The sequence below is a fragment of the Euprymna scolopes genome, chromosome 43 (genome assembly GCF_053919585.1).
Source record: "Euprymna scolopes isolate OS-2025 chromosome 43, ASM5391958v1, whole genome shotgun sequence".
Classification (NCBI taxonomy): Eukaryota; Metazoa; Mollusca; class Cephalopoda; order Sepiida; family Sepiolidae; genus Euprymna; species Euprymna scolopes.
In genome coordinates, this window is record NC_136524.1 from 53,842,729 (window position 1) to 53,863,024 (window position 20,296).

General features: G+C 34.7%; 1 pseudogene; it reads left to right on the forward strand.

Moving 5' to 3' along the window:
* The first annotated feature begins 14,666 nt into the window (after nt 1-14,666).
* Nucleotides 14,667-14,783, forward strand: LOC145268541 (5S ribosomal RNA; annotated as a pseudogene).
* Nucleotides 14,784-20,296: the final 5,513 nt, after the last annotated feature.

Consider the following 20,296-nt stretch of genomic DNA (forward strand, 5'->3'; position numbering starts at 1 on the left):
CTTCATGGAATCTACATTTTGATTTAGGCACAGATAAAGAGTGGGAAAATCACATTCTCTGCTGATTGAACTTATACACACTAGTATGTTTAAAATTTAGGGTGGCCATCACACACATGCTATTTTTTCTAGTCTTCCATTCTCTCTCTCAATCTTTACCACCCTCCTCGCATCCTTTCCCATTCATTCCTATATCTCAACACAAACCCAAATTCGCATTTACATACAACCGAATCTTATTTTTCACAACATTTAACAGAATCTCATGATATTAATTCCCTGTGATGAAGAAAACCCAACATTTTCATTGCAAGCTTTGCTTTCGCATAAGCTATATCGTTTGAAAAGGTCTCTAGGTATTGGTAACTAGCTGACTGAAACATGTTCATGACTGTGTAGCAACATATTACTGCTTATGTAAAACAAATAAAGAATATTATATATACTATATATTTTTTTTACAAAGGGGGGCACCACTTATCAAGGCCCAGAGGCCACTCGAGGATAAGGATTAATGGGTACACATTAGTCATTGTGATTTTAGCATAGTAAACATTAGTGAGAATTTTGTAACTTGGATTACTTAGGGGGGCGGTTTAGTAAGAACTTGTTTACGTTGGACTTGAAGATAATCAGATTGTAGTCAGCTGGAAAGCAGGCAAACGGAATAGAGTTCTACAGGCGAGCAGTTCTAAGAAAGAAGCCCTGTTCATGGAATCTACGTTTAGGTTTAGGCACAGATAAAGAGTGTGGGAAATTGTGGATAGTGGTTCTGGCTAGACGAGTGTTTTTCGTGAAAGTCTGGCGAGGAGGAGGCCATTGATTGAAGTTTAGATGTATATATTATATATTATAAATATATTATATATATTATGTATATTATAGATATATATATATATATATATATATATATATATATATATATATATATATCCATATATCTATAAAAGTGAATGTGTCTGTATGTGTCTGTGTACATTTCTCTACGCAATAACTCTGTGAATTTTTAGTCTACAGACTCGCAATTTGATATACAGGGTACTGAGATGTGGGAAAATCGATGTGATCGGTTTTGGGCCAGAAATTTGGCGATTAACGGGTCAAAGTTCAACGATTTGATCTTTGAGAACTCTACCAAACTCCTCTGACAATTTTGGGTCTACGCACTTGAAATTTTAGATATAGGTTCCTTGGACATGGATCTAACTAAATAACTTGATTTAAACCCAAAATAATAAATTTTAAGGGGTTATAATAGGGGTCAAAGTTAAAAAAAAATTGACCTTTGCAGTCTCTTCCAAATTACTCAGAGAATTTCTAGTCTAAATATTTTAAATTTTACATAAAGGGTATTCAGAGATAGGGCAAGCTTTTTCATCAGTTTGGATCGAAAATGTTTAGTTACCAATATATAAATATATGTATGTATGTCTGTTTGCATGTCTGCCTTAAACTTTCAATAGAGGCGACGGATTTTACCAAGATCAGTATCGTTTTAAAGTTCGACCTTCCATACGACAAATATCGAAAAATTGGCTAAAAACATTTGGCGGTGGTCATAACAGCATAAACGTTAGGTTTTACCCCGTTCTTTTCCTCCTTTCCGGTACGGGTTCGAGCCTGCCTTCCTACTACCACTTTTCTTTTTTTTTTTTTTGCTCAACATACACATCCAAACACTCTGGCAACGCCGGGCTGAAATGCTAGTTATATATATTATAGATATTATATATATATATATATATATATATATATATATATATATATATATATATATACTTTTTTTACATGGGGTCACCACTTATTAAGGCCCGAAGGCCACTCAGGGATAAGGGTTATTGCGTGTACAGTAATCAATGAGATAGTATTGTAGTAATCATTAGTATTGGGGGTTTTGATAGAGTGTCTTACTTAAGGGGGCGGTTTTTCAGGAGTTTGTTTATGTTGGACTTGAAGACATCCAAGTTGTAGTTAGGTGGAAAACAGGCAAGCGGCAGAGGGTTCCACTGGCATGCAGTTCTAAGAAAGAAGCGTTGCTCATGGAATCTACGTTTGGATTTAGGCACAGATAGAGAGTGGGGAAAATTATTTAAAGTAGTTTCAGCCAGACAGGTGTTTCTCGTGAAAGATATTATGTATATTATAGATATTATATATATTATTGATATATTATATATATTACATATATATTATATATATTATAGATATATTATATATATTATAGATATATATATTATAGATATATTATATATATTATGTATATTATAGATATTATATATATTTTATATATTATAGATATTATAGATATTATAAATATTATATATTATAGATATGTATATATATTATAGATATATTAAAGATATATATATATATATATATATATATATATATATATATATATATAGATATAGATATTATATATCTTATAGATATTATAGATATTATGCATATTAATAGTTTTTACGTACATAAACGCTATCCATGAACACATATTTCTTGCTAATTAGCTGTTATGGCTTGACTTTGGCAAGGATCGAACCCACAAACCTATTGTCTATAGTCTGATGTTTTAAGAAAAATTAACTTAAGATGAATCTAGGGAGAAATCAGTTAAATTTAAGTCATAATACCAGAGTTGTGTGTTTTTTTTTTTTTTTTTTTTTTTTTTTTATCTTTTGAGAAAAGGAAGCCAAGGAGATTTCTCTTCAAAAATCTTTCTATATACCTAACCAAGCATGATTCTTTTTTCTTTTATACTGAAACTAATTACGTATGTCTCCCCTCTTTCTCTCTCACTCACAAACACGCACGCACCACCACTCCCTCCCTACACACACACACACTGAAAGCTTTTACCTCTTTCCTCCTTTCGTCCTCTGCCTGATTGATTTTTAGCATATAGCGCAAACGCTTATACGTTTATTTATAGAGGAAAGATAAAATGAATTTGTTTTATATCCATCGGAATCATCCAGAAAATTTAGCTTTTCCATCGAAGCTAAAATAAACCTAATAAATGCGGAATATTATTTCGCATCAAAAATATTTAGACGTCTTTTGCTATGTAATACAGTAAAGACGGATCTTTTTTTCAAAGTTTTTCGTGATCGATAGCTTTGTTTCAAATCAAATTGATAGATATTCATTGTTCATCTATATTTTTCACTCAGACCATTTTTTTTTTCTATTCATTCACTCGTGTCAATGTTACCCGTTGCTATTTTTTTATATGCTTGAATTCGTTATTTATGATCCATAGATTTATGCTTCATTGATATTTAAAATAAAAAATTATTTATCACTTCATCATTTTTTTTTTTTTTTTTACCACACAAACAGACAAAATTTAAAAGCATCGCTTTTGGAATTGGAAATTATGGTCCCAGTTTTATAAATCACCTAAAAAAACAAAGTAGCATGGGGGTGGGGTTCATATGATTTGGATTCTCTGGACTACTGTTCTCATGAGTTATTTTCACAATGTTTTCATTGGTGTAACCCCTGTCTTCTTTAGGTGTATGTTGTCAAACTCGGGAATCTTTCTGTCAAACTCTGGAATCTGCACAGAATTTCAGACAGAGACCGCTTTATTTAATCCACTGGGGTAGCTTGCTCTTGTTTCATCAGCCATGACTGGGTAGAAGTCCTAAGCAATTCACAGTTGTATTTTAAGTGTCGCCTGCACTGAGGATTGAATCTTCAACCTTAGAAGAGTATAACATACAACTGAATTTTATCAAGTACTGTATCCATTACATCACAGACCCTTGTGAACGTTGCATTCAAAATTTCATGCAGGTTCTAGGCAGAAAAATTCCTCAGCTCAACAAGATACGCCTGAAGGAAGGTGGAGATTGCATCGATGAGATCCGTAGTCCAAATAATCCAAATAATAATACGGATTTAGAATCGGAATTGGGAATTTAGAGCAGAATCAGTAATTGTACCAGAATCGGAGAATCGTCCCATCATGACTTATGGCATTAAAAAGAAAGAAAGATTGTCTTATCTAGAAATGGTAGGAAATAATCTTATTATAAATTTTCCGTGTGTGTGTGACGCGGTTTATCTCAGCCTACAGGCAACCCACTCAAGCAAGTAAGGTACCGAAATGAAGCTTATGACCCAGCAGATGTTTTAGTGATATTTATATCCATGTTTGGTGTATAGAAATGCACAAAAATAACGATTTACTAAACAACATTTTATTTACTGGATATTTTTCCGGTACAAGGACTCAAGTTTGCCCAGCTGGGCAAACTTGAGTCCTTGTAATAAAAAAGTCCTGGATTCACCCCAAAATGAAATCAATTATATTTTGGCTAATGTTTCACTTTCCTATAGAATGTCTATTGAATTTTAGTGCATGCTTTTTGAAGATACTGAGTGGACAGACAAACAAAAAATAACAAACAGACAGACAAATATGAAGGAATGCACAGGGAAAACGAAGATGCATATATCCAAAGCAATGGCAGAAACTTTAGTCTGGAGCGAAATGGGACTGTAAATGTATTGTATCATTTAATGCTAAGTTTCTGTCTTTTAACATTTACAAGAAACCTTTTCGATCACTGATTGCCATGACAAATAACATTATACCCGAGACCTCTTCGTTCAAACTCCATGACTTAACATTCACAGGCAACATGAGTTAGAAGAAATACATTGGGGTCATTGCCAAGATTGTTGCAAAGAAGGTAGGCTCCCTCTACCATACTAGAAAATTACTCACACTAGAACTTAAATACCGCTCTGTGCTGCGGCTGAATAGACCAAGCCTGTGGCGATATTCATTCACATTAAACCCTCTACATAATCACACCAGTGTTTGCTCAGAGATGTACCGGCGATCTCATTTTGCATTGTGTTCTGCAGTCCTGAGTGTGCTGCCTTAGAATTGTGTGAACGAACATGTATCACTGTCACATTTTCAGAGTTGTGTATTGTATAACTATTGTGATGTTCCTAAATTTTATGTATTTCCTAATTAGCTTAGTAACTTCTGTCTATTGTTAACGGGTTTTATCACCATGATTAAATAAAGGAAGGGAAAAAAGTATCCTTTATCTTTATAAAGCCAAGATTTGTACATGCATGAATATTGTTGCCTAATTTGGGATCGTGCATTTACCACTAGTCTCTTGTTCTTAGGTATACTTTTATATGAAAGGCTCCTTCCGTGTGTGTGTGTGTGTGTGTGTGTGTGTGTGTGTGTGCGCATGCAAGTTCGTTTTCTGTGAACTTTGAAAAGGTTGGGTTCATTTTTTTAAAAATGTTACATACTTGAACTTTATGTGCTTAGGAGTGTTCTAAGATAGGTTATGTATCAGAATGATTTTGATAAGTATCGAAAATCGATAACTGAAAAAATCCAATCAAAAAAGGAACATGTTGATTTTGACCAAAGTTAACACTCTTATACAGCTTAACATCACAAGTACATTTTAAAAGTTTTATCACCGAACAAGCAGGAGGGTCCTGTGTATAAAATCAACAGTAGGTTCTTTGATAAGACAAGGCTTTGTTCAAAATGAACGCTTCCACTTACCATGATACTTGATTTTTGTATTTTAAACTTTAATTAAAGCTATTACATAAAAATAATTTTATAAAATCAACAATAGTTTCTCTACAATGCAATGTAGATTACAATATATTGTGGACTACACCAGTTCGGAGGTGTATGTAAAGCTTTATCCTGGTGCACTGCATTGCTAGCATTATATATGTGTTGTGTAAATTTAAATTAGAATTTGTGAGTTTAAGAAGCCAGTACAACGCAAGATATATATATATATATATATATATATATATATATATATATATATATGACCCTCCTAGAAATAGTTAAGCTACACTAATGATCAGTAAAACCGTGAAACGTGTTTGTAGATTACTGTTATATAAAATGCATACGAAATACGTTTATAAGCCAAATTACAATGCAATATTATGTAAAAGAAACAAAAATTTATTGCACTATATTGTAGCCCTACACAAACAGAACCTTAAAGCTAGATATCAGAGGTACATACTCTGTTTGTGTTGCATTGGATAGTAGCCATTTTCCAGCAGAACCTTACAATTAAATGTCAGAGATAAAAGCTATGTTGCTCTATAGGCACAATCTCCTAGCAGAACCTTACAATTGGATGTCAGGGATATGAGCTCTATTGTGTCGCAATGTACGGTAGCCGTCCTCTAGCAGAGCCTTACAACTCGATATCAGAGGTACAAGTTCTGTTGTGTCACAGTTTATAATAGCCATCCCTCAACCGGATCCTGCAACTGGATTTCAGGGGTATACATTCCATTGTGTTGTGATATATTGCAATCATCTTCCAGCCAAACCTTAAAACTGGATGTCAGGAATACATAGTCCATTTGTGTAGCATTGTATAGTAGCCGTCCTACAGTAGAACTTACAACTGGATGTTAGGAGTACAAACTCTCCACTTTCATGTGGCAGAACCTGCACTTATTGTTGTCATTGCTGAGGCCACTCATCTTCTCAAAAGTATTAGTAATCAAGGCTTGATCTTGGACAGCCATCATCATCTCGATAAACAGGAACTTCACAGGATTAGTTGAAAATATATACTGCTAATCATAACCCTCAATCAGAAGAAAAGTCGATTCTTATTTAGAATTCGACTTAATAATTAAAAAAATGAAGAAAATATAGATAAATCTTTAAGCACATACATTGATGTACATACTCGTCACAGAATGAAGATGTTACATTCCAAAAATCATATAAATTGATCAAGTTTCTTTTTTAATTAAGAAAATCAAATTTTACGATTTGTAGCAATCAATAATTTTTGGCAGCCATTGTTTATAAGTAAGGAGGGGGGCTCAATTCGACCTATCAAGATCAAAATCAGCGTTGTATTGAATATGATTTACTGTTAAAATCGCTAAAACTCGTAAAAAAAAAAAAATGATTTTGATAATTAAATAAAGAAAAAAAAAACGCGTGATCAATTGACGTGACTTTTGGAATATGGCATCTTCGTTCCTTGACGAGTATGTACATCATAAAGATTTTTCCTGCATTTTTTTTTTAATTAAGTCGAAGTCTAAATAAGCAGCCAACATTCTGTGTGATTTAGTTTTTTTTAATTTTTAAATCTTTACAGTTAGTTATCTGTTTTTTTGTTTTTTTTTTTAATCTTTACAGTTAGTTATCTGTTTTTTTTAAATTTTTTAAAAAAATCTTTACAGTTAGTTATCTGTTTTTTTTTATTTGTTTTTTTTTAAATCTTTACAGTTAGTTATCTGTTTTTTTTTCAATTTTTTTTTTAATCTTCACAGTTATCTGTTTTTGTTTTTTTTTCAATTTTTTTTTAAAATCTTTACAGTTAGTTATCTGTTTTTGTTTTTTTTTCAATTTTTTTTTTAAATCTTTACAGTTAGTTATCTATTTTTGTTTTTTTTATTTTTATTTTTTTTATTTATTTTTTTTTTAAATCTTTACAGTTATCTGTTAGCGTTTCCACTGACATTTTTGTCCAGCTGCTTTAAGCATGTCTTCCTCTGTTTAAAGGTCACCATGATTGATGTAAGTAAGAATAAGTAAGCTATCCCTGACACCTGTTATGTGATTTTAATGTGTTTATACTTTATGTATTTAAAACGTCTCTTCATCATTTCCTTTAACCTTTACAAAGTAATGTAATAAAAAAAAAACAAATTAATAATATAACTTTTACTTGTAGGGATAAAGTTTTTCAAAAGATTGTATCACTTTACCGTTTATACGTGCTAAGTGTAAGCGCATCATTTATTTTTAGACTTTTCTGTAAGTACTAGAATAATACCCGTCCCAGGACGAGTAAAATGAACCCTAGCCCCTCAAACAAAAGAGTTTTGCGTCACTTTTATGCCCTCCTCCCTTTATAAAGATTAAAATCTACATATACATGCGACTAAACCGTATGCATAGAAATCATTACTAGAATGTTAATTAAAATCAATAAATGATTTTGATTCTATAGAAAGAGGTCTAAAATTTAAAGCTTAAGGGCTCTTAAGAAAAACCCAAAATTCAGGGAACTTTGCTTAATTTTTAGTGTCAAATGACTATAGAAAACAAATTTAATGCAAATCTGATATATTTGAGATTTCAAATGGGAGGGGGAGGGGGATCCCATATTAATAACTCTATACCTGTTACCATAGTTTCTAGCTAGACTATACCCCCTTAACACAGGAGTAGGTAATACAGTAATTAAAAGAAAATGAGCAACTTGGATAAGTATATTTCATTCTAATCAAATGTGACAGAATAGTATCATGGCGTCTGTATTCATATGCTCTTCCTTAACCCTACTACTAATCCCAAGTCCGAGTGGCAATACAAAAAGAAATCGTAATCATTGAAGCTAGAAAGTTGAGGTAATAACTGTATATAGTGGGAGACGTCACAAAATGATGATGGCATTCAACTCTTATCTTCGAGTAGCTGTTGGGCCTTGATAATGAGAGGGAGTAGTGGATATCCTTTACTACATTTTATATATAACCACTTAGATAAAAGATAAGCAATGTCTATTATTATTATTATTATTGGCTCATATCGAGCTTTCACACAAGTCGTCAAAGATTTGATTGAAAAACTTGTGGTGTTCCCTGGAAGCTGAATGGCAACAAGTATCCCCAGACGTCCAGCACTCTCCACCTCCTTTGATAGCATTTGCAAATAAATTTACATTATCACAACAGCCACTTACCATTGATTTCTCGCTGGCAGTGGCCATTAGTCTATACTGGAATTTGAGTGGCACTAAGCCTCCCCAAGGTTCCAGTTCTCTTCGCGTCCAGTGGAGGTCTGATCAGCGCTCTCTCCTCAATCTTTCCATCCTCCTTGATCTTTCAGCTATTTGGTATCACACTTTTTTTTGGGGGGGGGGGAACGGTGATGAAACAATGGGAGAAGATGTGTGATGCAGATGTAGAACTTGTTGATATGCAGCTTCAGTGTTCTTCATTCCCTGTAACGCTTCTTTCTGTTTTGTCTCTGCAGCAGTTTGTCTGGCTCATGCATGTGGTTCATGTGTATTATTCTCCGCATTCAAGGGTTTTCCTTAATATTTCAGCCGTTTTCATTATCGTCAGTCGTTGTATATTTGCAGCCATTCCTCTGATTCCAATTTCTCCCATTCTTTTTCAAAGTTTTTTAGAATTATTCCTAGTGCTCCTACTATTATAGGTATTATTTTGGTTTTCTTCATTATCCAAATCCCTTTTAGCTCTCTGGCTAGCTCTGTGTATTTGCTCCGTTTCGCATTTTCTTTCATACTAACCCTGTTGTCAGCTGGGACAGCAAAATCTATGATTTGACGGGATTTTTCTTTCTTGTTAATTATTACGATATCTGGTCTTCATGCTTGGATGGGTTTGTCCGTCTGTATGTCCCTATCCAATAGGATTTTGTATTTCTCGTTTTGAAGTACTGTTGTGGGCTTATGCTTGTAATATTTTTCTGTACATTCAAGATGCAGTTGTTTGCATAATTCCCAGTGCACCACCCTCTCCACTTGGTCGTGCCTGTTTTTGTATTCCTTTGGGGCCAGTTTGCTGCATTCACTTACTATATGGTTATCATTTCGTCTCTTTGTCCACAGAGTCTGCATTTGCTGTTTTCTTGTATTTTATCGATTTTTGCTTTGATATGGTTGGTTCTTATCGAGTTATCTTGTGCTGCAGTTATTAGGGATTCAGTGTCTCAGTTTATATGTCCTTTTCGCATCCATGTCCAAATGTTTTCGTTATTTTCATCTTTTGTCATCCTTATGAATCTTCTGTGTAGTTGTTTCGCTCCCGATTTTTCTTTTCTTGTTTTGTCATTTATTTGTTTTCTGTTTTTTTTTTGTATTTTTTCAGTATCTCTCGCTGCCATAATTATCCTTCCAGTATTTTGCATCATGTATTTTTCTATTTCTTTTTTTGTACCATTCACACAGTCTTCTATGCAGACCAGTCCTCTCCCGCCGTCTTTCCTTTTCACGTAGAGTCTATCAATATCATCCTTTGGGTGTAGTGAATTGTGCATGTTCATGAGTTTCCTGGTCTTCTGATCGAGCTGTCTCAGTGCTTCTTTTGTCCACCCTATAAACGGTCCAGAGTATCTTACTAGTGATGCTGCCCATGTATTTATATCTTTTATTAGGTTTCTGCTATATAAGTTCGTTTCCAGGAGTTTTCTTATTCTCCTGAGGTATTCCTTTCCAATTCTCTCTTTCATTTCTGTTGCTTTGATGATGTCTGCTTCCAGAATTCCCAAGTATTTATAGTTGTCTTGTTCCCTTAGTGCCGTCATCTCCATTTGGTTTGGTAGTTCCATGCCTTCTGTCATTTCCAGTTTTCCCTTTCTTATAACTAGTAGTATGCACTTTTCCATTCGAAATTCCATTTGGATATCTTGGCTGAAGATCCTGGTAGTGTTAATTAGTGTCTCTAGCTCTTTTTCGGTCCTTGCAAAAAGTTTCAAATCGTCCATGTACATCAGGTGGTTCATTTTTTCCTCTGTATTAGAGAACTTGTATCCAGCTTCGCACTTTCTCAGAATGCTATTCAGGGGCATCATGGCTATGACGAACAGTACTGGTGATAGGGAATCTCCTTGGAAGATGCTTCTTTGTATGTTAATTTTTGTTATGTGTTGTCCATCAGCTGTCAATTCCAGTCTCCATGTTTTCATTGCATTTTCTATTACGTTGATGATCCCGCTTGGTATTTTATACATTTTTAAGCATTCTATTATTCATGGTTGGGGATCTTGTTGTATGCTTTTTTGTAGTTGATCCATGCCATGGCTAAATTCTTCTCCTTTTTACCTCCTTTAGGATCTTTGGATCTATATATAGCAGATCATGTGTTCCTCTTTTTTTTTTTTTGGCATGTGGGGAGGTGTCCACGATTATTCAGGGAGTGGTAGATTTGTTCCCTCAGTTGTGTTGTCAGTATTTTCCACATAGTGGGTAAGCACGTGATCAGCCTATAGTTGCTGGGGACGGTTCCTTTCTCTGTCCTTCTGTAGCTGTGTAGTTTTACCTTTTGCCATCCAATCTGGTACGCTTGCTTCCTGTATACATCTTCTCAGGTTTTGGGCTAGCCTTTCGTGTAAGGCTGTGAATTTTTTGAACCAGTATGCATGTATCTCGTCGTCCGAATGCTCTCCAGTTTGACATTTTTCCTATAGTTTTCTTTAGGAGTTCCTTGCTGATTTCATTCACTGTTCCTTCTTTGATTTATTGTAACTCTTCTTTCAAGTCTTTCAGCCATGCGGCATTTCTATTTTAATCTCATCGTTCTTCCCATATTTTACTCCAGTAGAGTTTTGTTTCTGTCGGGTTTGGTTGTTCTGTTTTCTCTCCATTCAAATTTTGGTAGAACTGGCGTTCATTATTTTCAAATGCCCTGTTTTGTTTGCATTGTTCAGATGTTTTTTTGTTTTTTTTTTACACAGTGATCACCACTTAACAAGCCCGGAAGCTACTCCGGGATAAGGGTTATTGCAAGTACATTACGTTAGTGTGGAGATTTGATGAAGTATTTACTTAAGGGGGCGGTTCATTAGGAATTTTAGGATTCATATCTATATTGTCTCTATCTCATTTCTTTTGCTTTTATTTTTTGGTCCAGTTCTTCATGTTTCTTGTTTAGTCTCTCCCTGTCAGTTGCATTTCCAATATTCTGTTTTCTCCACATTGCTTTCTTCGTGTTTATCATTTTGGCTTCTTTTTTATGTTTGTATATTTGGGTTTCTAGTTTTATTTCCCATCCAGATTTTGTCGGTCCACTTTTCCCCGGTTGTTTTTCTGATTTAAAATTCATACTTACCATTTTGGTGCCTGCGTAAATTAAGTTGTTTAAGCTCGTGATTGTATCTGTTGGGATGTGTGGGAGGAGCTTGTTAACCTTCTCTGTTTCTGTTTTTAATTTCTTCTGCTCTTGGTTCCTTAACGATGGGAGATTTGTTTTTTCCTCGTTCATGAACTGTATTATTTTATTTATTTCGTTTGCTTCATTCTCTGTTAGTTCTGTTTCATTGTTTGTAGAGTTCCGTCTTTGTAGGTCCTCCGCCTTTGGTGTTTTTACTTGTGGTTACTTGTGGGGCTTCAACTTGTGGAGTTTTTCTACATTCAGTTCCATTGGTGGATGCTTCTTATTCAATTTCATCATTTATTTTTTGCTGAATTTCTGTTAGTTCTAGTTTAGAGAGGCAGCGTCTTTTGAGTATCAGTCTTGCTTGGCCCGCAATTCTTTGTTCTGTTGCATGATAGTCACTGGACAAGTCCCGTAGTTCTTTCATTCATTTCCAATAACCTCCATATCTATATTTAGGATGGCTTCTATAATAGCATTCCATTAGGAGTCTATTCTCTTTTGTTGTCAATTTCTTTCTTCGTTTTTTTCTATTTGATGGTTATCATGTCTGTGCTGTATTTGTTCGGTATCATTTTGGTCACTGAAATTATAGGTTATACCTACCTGTCCAGTATCCATGTTATTTGAGTTTCTGAAATTAGAAAGTTGGCCAACATTTGCAGGATGACGACCGGGTCCCCCATGTTGGCTACCGAAGGAGCACCTGCCGATCATGACACCCAGATCTTTTTTCTGGGTCCAATTGTTTGGATTATTTGTAATTGACATTTGTCATATTTTGCTGTGTGGCAACACGGGGCCCAGAATTGTTTTACCTGTGGTTCTGATGCAGGGATAGTGTATAGCTCTCATGTATACGAGAGGAGCGTGAACTATCACGCATACATGAAGGACATAAACAGGCACAAACAAGACATAGAAAAAAACAAAAAACAACAAAAAATAAACAAAACAAAAAAACAACTAAGTATTTTATTTAGCAAAAGTCTGTAGTTATGCTCTGTGAGAAGGTGTTTGAAGATAAGTCCACCTTACACAATACTGCTTAGTCGTTAGAAATGACAGGGATAAGTGAGGTTAGTCTTCATTTCCCCTGCCGCAGTGGTAGTTAGTTCTTCCATCCCCTGTTCTAAGACACATGGCAAAATTCTGTGCATATATATCGCAACAAAAGCACTGCTACCTGAAATAAATTTGGAGTACAATTAAACCTTTTAAAACTTAAACTCACGTTTCGATGGCTTCGTTTTGGGGTTTGTTCGACGTGCACATAGCAAGCTATCCTCTACCGTGTTCTTGTACTATATGGCAGGTCGTAGCCAGTCAGAGCTAGGGTGTAAGAAGGAGTGGGAGGGGGAAATCACAGTTCTTATTTTTAGTATAAACACACCCACACACACATATATGTCAAATTTTGTTTGCCTTGGCCAGAAAAAGTGAATTCCTCTTTTTTTTCCAATAAAATAAAATAAACTACCAATTGCCCACTGGTCACTTTGCATTCTTTTTTAGAGGAATTTCATTATCTAGTGCAATTTAAAGAGGCAAGAAGAATTCTGTGCATATATCTTTTTTTTTAATCAAAATTTTTTTTTATTACATTTTCACCCCAAACAAGGCATATTGCCACTTTGTTGTAGGGGGCTACTATCAGAGACATAGGCATAAGGGGTACTGTGTAGGGAGTTGGGCAGCAAGTTGTCGGTTCACATTACACTTGAACTTCTGCATGTCAGTACAGCTGGGGAAGCAGGGACCCGGAAGGAAATTCCAAAGTCTATCATCAAGGGATCTCTACTGTGTAGGGGTAGGATTTAGCTGCTTGTTGGTTTTGTCGGGGTATTTACGTCGAGGGGACACAAGTGCTTGCAGTTCGTTAGAGCATTCGCCATTAAAGTACTTGTAGAACAGGCAGAGGGATGCAACGTTTCATCGATGGGATAGAGGCTGAAGTTTTGAACCTTGTCTAGGAGCGAGAGACTAGTGGCAGATGCACTAGCCCAAATATGACAACAATATTACAACAAAAGCACTGCTACCGGAAACAAATCATCACCATCATCATCATCATCGATTAACACCAACACCTAAATTCCATCGTCCCTCTCTTCCGCAAATGAAATTCTACTTTTTTTTTTTGGTTATTATGTGTGAACACCCTATAACACTTGGTGGAAAGAAACAACATCAAAAGAAACATTTGTTTTAGGATTTGGAATGGGGGATAAGTTTCGCATATAATATTAACATAACATGATCACCATTTCCAGTTTATTTCAGCATTTTAGGGTAGTCAACTAATTATATTTTATTTTTTGATATGGGAGATAAAACCTATGTTTATCCTTTTAAAGTGTCTATTTTTTGTGATTTTACGACCTTGCCGCTCGAACTTAGGATTTATAGTAAAGTAATTGATAAGTCACTTGTAAAGCTAAAATGACTCAGAAATTTGGGAATTATTTTACGTTAAATTTACGTACTAAGCCGATCCCCCAGCCTAAAACCTAAAATATTTTTTTATTCTTTTATGCCCCAAAATTCCAGAATAATCGTCTAAAAAAAAATAGAATCTCTAGAATCTCAAAAGAGAGAATTGGCGCTTATAATAAAAAATGTGAAATGTTGCGGGAATTAAAATATCACATTTAAGTATATTTTACAACTTGGCAAGTTACTAGTGTGTGTGTGTGTGTGTATATATATATATATATATATATATATATATATATGTATATATGTATATATATATATATATATATATATATATATATGGCATAATCGCGTTGACACACTGGTTCTCACCAGATCACCGAAGTTAAGCAACGTCGAGCCTGGTTAGTACTAGATGGGTGACCATTTGGGAATTCTAGGCGCTGTGTGTGCTCTCCGCTTATTTCATTATTTGTTTCCAAGCGTCTTGTACATATTGTACATATACTTCACTTGCCACTGGTATTTAACAATGTCGACTCAGGAGATATGTGGTTGGAAATGGCGCACCTCCTTATATATATATATATATATATATATATATATATATATAACGTTCACGTCTATTAACTTATTTCAGCATGGCCTATGTAAATAGAAGACTGTTCCACTAAAGTCGCATAACCTGTGACAACGCGGAATAATGTACAATGGCGACGGTTAAGCGATGGACTAGGTGTGTCAGAAATTTCGTGAAAAATATTGAATAATTCCACCCTGTCTTTCCAAGCTTATGACTCCTCAAAAATTGTAGTTCCAGCCCTAATTTTTTTTTTTCAATTAAAGGATCAAGGACCAAGGTTTCATAAAAAACAAAACAAAAAACGTGTTTTTGTTTTTTTTTAAAAGGTTTTAAACTTCGGACTTTATAGGTAAATTTCTAAAAAACACTACTTTTTTTTGTTTTAAATTTGAATATATTATTTATTGATCATTTATCTTCAATTTGTGATATATAACACTTTGGTGAGTAAATTAATTATTTACTTTTTAATAGACATTTCAAAATGGGAGGTGTGAAATCATTCGACCCTCTGTCTTTCCAAGCTTATAACTACTTGAAAAATGTAATTCAAACCCTAATTTTTGTTTCAATTAAAGGAGCAAGGACCAAGGTTTCATTTAAAAAAAAAAATAACAAAAGAAAAAACAAACAACGTGGTTTAAAAAAAAAAAAGGTTTTAAACTTCGGACTTTACAGGTAAATTTCTAAAAAACACTACAAAAACAACCACTGTAAAAGAGTAGTACTGAGACTGAAGCTGCTTTCAGGACTGCCAGCAACCACTGTAAAAGAGTAATAAAAAATGCAAGAGAGCTATATTCCCAGTCTGTTAAATCCAAGGTAGCTGATCAGCGGCTTGGTTCCCACCAGTTTTGGCAAATAACAAATAGGATCCTGAACAGGAGTGTACGTTCTATCCCAACCATTATCAATGGACCAGAGGTCATCTCGTCAGCATCAGACAAGGCCAAACTATTTGCCAAGAACTTTGCAGCTAATTCTACCCTATGCGACGAAGGCCATCAACTCTCCATATTTCCTCCTATAACACAGAACATGCTAGGTAATATACAAATATCCGTGCATGAGGTCACCAAGCTAATCAAGAACCTTGATTCCAGTAAAGCAACTGGCCCTGACGGCATCCCAATTATAGTGTTAAAAAAGCTTCAACCAGAACTTGCTCCCATACTTACGAAACTGTTTAAGCGCTGCCTTAAGGAGAAATGCTTTCCAACTCCCTGGAAAACCTCATCAGTTTACCCTGTATTTAAGAATTCAGGTGATAAATCCTCTCCCTCTCAGTACAGACCAGTGTCTCCTTATTCATAAGTTGCTGGAATCCATATTAAATAGAGAAATAGTCAACCACCTCAGCAGAAACAACCTTCTTAGTGACACACAATATGGTTTTCATTCTGCAAGATCTACCGCAGATGTGCTAACGGTTATATCCCACAGGATTAGTGAATCTCTTGACAAAGGCTTCCTTTCTAGGGCAATTGCTCATGACATATCAAAGGCCTTCGACAAGGTATGGCATAAGGGTCTACTTCACAAGATTTCCAGCTACGGTATAACTGGAAATGTTTTCTCAATCATTAAATCATTTCTCTCCGATAGGCTCATAAGAGTAGTGGTAGATGGACAAAAATCAGAGGCCTGCAGTATTAATGCTGGAGTCCCTCAAGGGTCAATCCTGGGCCCAATTATCTTCCTGATCTACATCAATGACCTCCCTAAACACATACTTAAATCATTCGTTGACATCTATGCTGATGACACGACCATCTACGGCAACACATCAAAGGCTGTAAATGACAAAGCTCTCTCTGATTCTCTCTCCTCTGATCTTGAGCACGTGGTTCAGTGGGGGAAGACGTGGCTGGTTACCTTTAATGCATCTAAAACCAAACTCCTATCCTTACATCATCAACGCTCTGATCCCCATCTGGCATCAATTGGGATGGATGGCTCTCGTCTGGGAGAGGCTCCGTGTTTTGACAAGCTTCTGGGTTTAACCTTTACCCCTGATTTGAAATGGAACACGTACATCAAGTCTGTTGCCAAGGTTGCTGGAAAGATGGTGGGATCCTTCTACCGCTCCAGAAGATATCTCACTACTGATGCAATTATCTATCTGTATAAAAGCCAAGTACGTCCAAGGATGAAATACTGCTGCCATATCTGGGTAGGAGCTGCTAAAAACAGGCTATCCTGCCTTGACAGAGTACAAAATAGACTTTGTGGCTTAGTAGGGGATGCCCTTTTCTCTATCCTGCAACCTCTCTTCCACAGAAGAGACATTGCGAGCCTATCCTTGTTTTATCGTTATTTCCATGGCAGGTGCTCGTCTGAACTCCAATCTCTGGTCCCCCCTCGCCAATCTTTCACGAAAAACACCCATCTAGCTGAATCCACTGTGAAAAATTTCCCCCACTCTTTATCTGTGCCTAAATCAAAACGTGGATTCCATGAACAAAGCTTCTTTCTTAGAACTGCACACCTGTGGAACTCTGTTCCGTCTGCCTGCTTCCTACCTGACTACAACTTGGATGTCTTCAAGTCCAACGTTAACAAATTCCTAATGAACCGCCCCCTTAAGTAAACACTTCATCAAATCTCCACACTAACGTACTGTACTTGCAATAACCCTTATCCTTGAGTGGCTTCCGGGTCTTGATAAGTGGTGACCACCATGTTAAAAATAAGAAAATACTTTTTTTAAAATTTGAATATATTATTTATTGATCTTTTATTTTCAATTTGTGATATATAAAACTTTGGTGAGTAAATTATTTACTTTTTAATAGACACTTGAAAATGGGGGGGGGGATGAATTTAAAAAAAAAACGTTTGTCTAAAATATTATATTCGGTTTATTGAAAAGAGCATAAAATTTCACATTGACCCTGAAAATATCGTAAAAATAGAATCAATAGAAAAATTTTGATAGATTTTTAAAGTTTAAAAATTGAAAAATACTGAGCTCGTAAAATTCAATTAATTTCATTAGTTTAAAAAAAAAATTCTATTACTTTTAAAACAACTTTAATAGTTTATTTTGGAAGTATAATCCATACAGAAAATAAACAACCCACTATTAAAAGAGAAATTACCAGTTTTTTTTTATATTTTATTCGCAGTTTCGTATTAGGGGTGTCAAAAATTCCTACAAAAATTCTGATACACCTCGCGATGGACGGTTTTTTGGGCCAGGAAATACTGCAGTGAAGTTTTAGTTTTTAAAAGTGTATTTGATTTTAAAAAGCACTCGTTTTAAAACTAGTCCTCGTTACGTTAATAGTTGTCTGTCGCCTAAACGTGGTCATTATTCGGCGACGTCAGCGGGCGGGTTACGTAATTTTAATGGAATGGTCTTCTATTTACGTAGGTCACGTTCGAGTAAATTAATTTGTGATTGCCGAAAAAATGCATAGACGCATACACATATGCATAGATACGCGCGTGCGCACACACATGCATGCGTGCAGCGTGCACACACACATGCACGCGCACAAACAGATACACACACACACACACACACACACATTGTGATTGATAATTTAAAATTTAAAAATCAAATTATAATTAAATTAAAAATCCGTTTCATAAGAAGGAACAACAACAAAATTAATTATCTGTAAGCATTGTTTTCCGAAACGATCGTACAGATAATTGATTTTGTTGTTGTTCCTTCTTATGAAACGGATTTTTAATTTAATTATAATTTGATTTTTAAATTTTAAATTATCAATTACATTACTTAATATTGAATTAGCTCTAGGACATTTAACTATCGAGCTTATTATATATCTAAATTACAACGAGCACTTTCTCTTTCCTGTATTTTAATTAAACTATTAATTTCACTGTTACATTAAAATACACTCAGCTCTTTAGACTATTGTTCTAATCTCCTTTAATACATATATATATATATATATATATATATATATATATATATATATATATATATATATATATATATATATATATATATATATATATAAAAGCTTTAGTATATTTTTCTCAAATTTCAAACATTGCATTTTTCTAGGATGTGTGTAGAAATACGTGTTATGCATTAACGCGCGTATGTAACGTAAAAAATATACACATCTATTAGTGTGCATGTAAATGTAAATATGTTTAGTATTAACTTCGCTCGCGACGTTAAGTTTTGGCGGACGTTTAGGGAATTGAGTCCCACCACACCACTAAATTCCACAAGTTAAACCTTTTCTTTCTTTCTTTCACGTTAATCTCATTGATTACAAACTTAATCTTCAGATTTAAAAATAAAATTTGAAAAAAAAAAAAAAAATTGAAATAAAAATCATGACTTTTATCGTCGGAGATCAGTTTTCAATTGTTACATTTTACTAAATTGAACACGTACTTCGGGACAAGATCGAAGTGTAGTATCTGTTCTTCACATTGCTGCAGTTGCTGCACTTCAATTTCTTGTTCTCTGTCAGTGGAGGAAAACTCCTTCACGACTGAGACAATTTTTATTTTTTGTTCCTTTTCTCCACATTAAAAAAACGACCCTGGTGTCTAACTCTGTCCCGTGGGGAGGCATTGTAAATAGGAACACGTACTTTGTGATCATCGCCGAGAAAAATATTGCAACTCCCTCACGTGACTGGTAATTATTCACGTTTAAAAAAGGGGTTAGAAAGAGAACTTTCTTAACCCCTCCCTTTCTCGTCCTCTCATCTATTTTATCTATAACATCCACGTCGTCTCGCTAGAAAGAACCCCAACTATAAGAAAATGAATGGATCTTTTTTTTTTTTTTTTTACATAGGCATTACCACTTATCAAGGCTTTAAAGCCACTCGAGGATAAGGGTTAAAGAGTGTACAGTAGTCTATTGGACAATTAATCGTTAGTAATGGAAATTCGGTAAATTTGTCAACAAGTGGAACGACTCATCCAGAACTTGTTACGTTAGACTTGGAGACAACTATATTGTAGTCAGCTGGGGGAAAAAACCCCAATGATAAAATAGGACATTACTGTGATATTCATTTACAGCATACTCGGAAACATTTAAAAGTCGTCACCGAGTTGGAAAGAAAGTGAAAAATTACCCGAACCACTTTTTTAAAACAGGAATAATCACCGGTTACGTTAGAAAGTCGCAATATTTTTCACGGTAATGGTCACAAAGTACGTATTCAATTTAATAGAACGTTATAATTGAAAACTGATCCCTGACAATAAAAGTCATAAAAAATATCTTTCCATTTTTTTTTTTTTTGATCTGAAGGTTAAGTTTGTAATCGATGAGATTAACGTGAAAAAAAAGAAAGAAAATAAAAAAAGTGTAAATTGTGGAACTTAGAGGTGGGGTGGGGGTCAATTTCCTAAAGGTCCGCGTAAGTTTTAAAA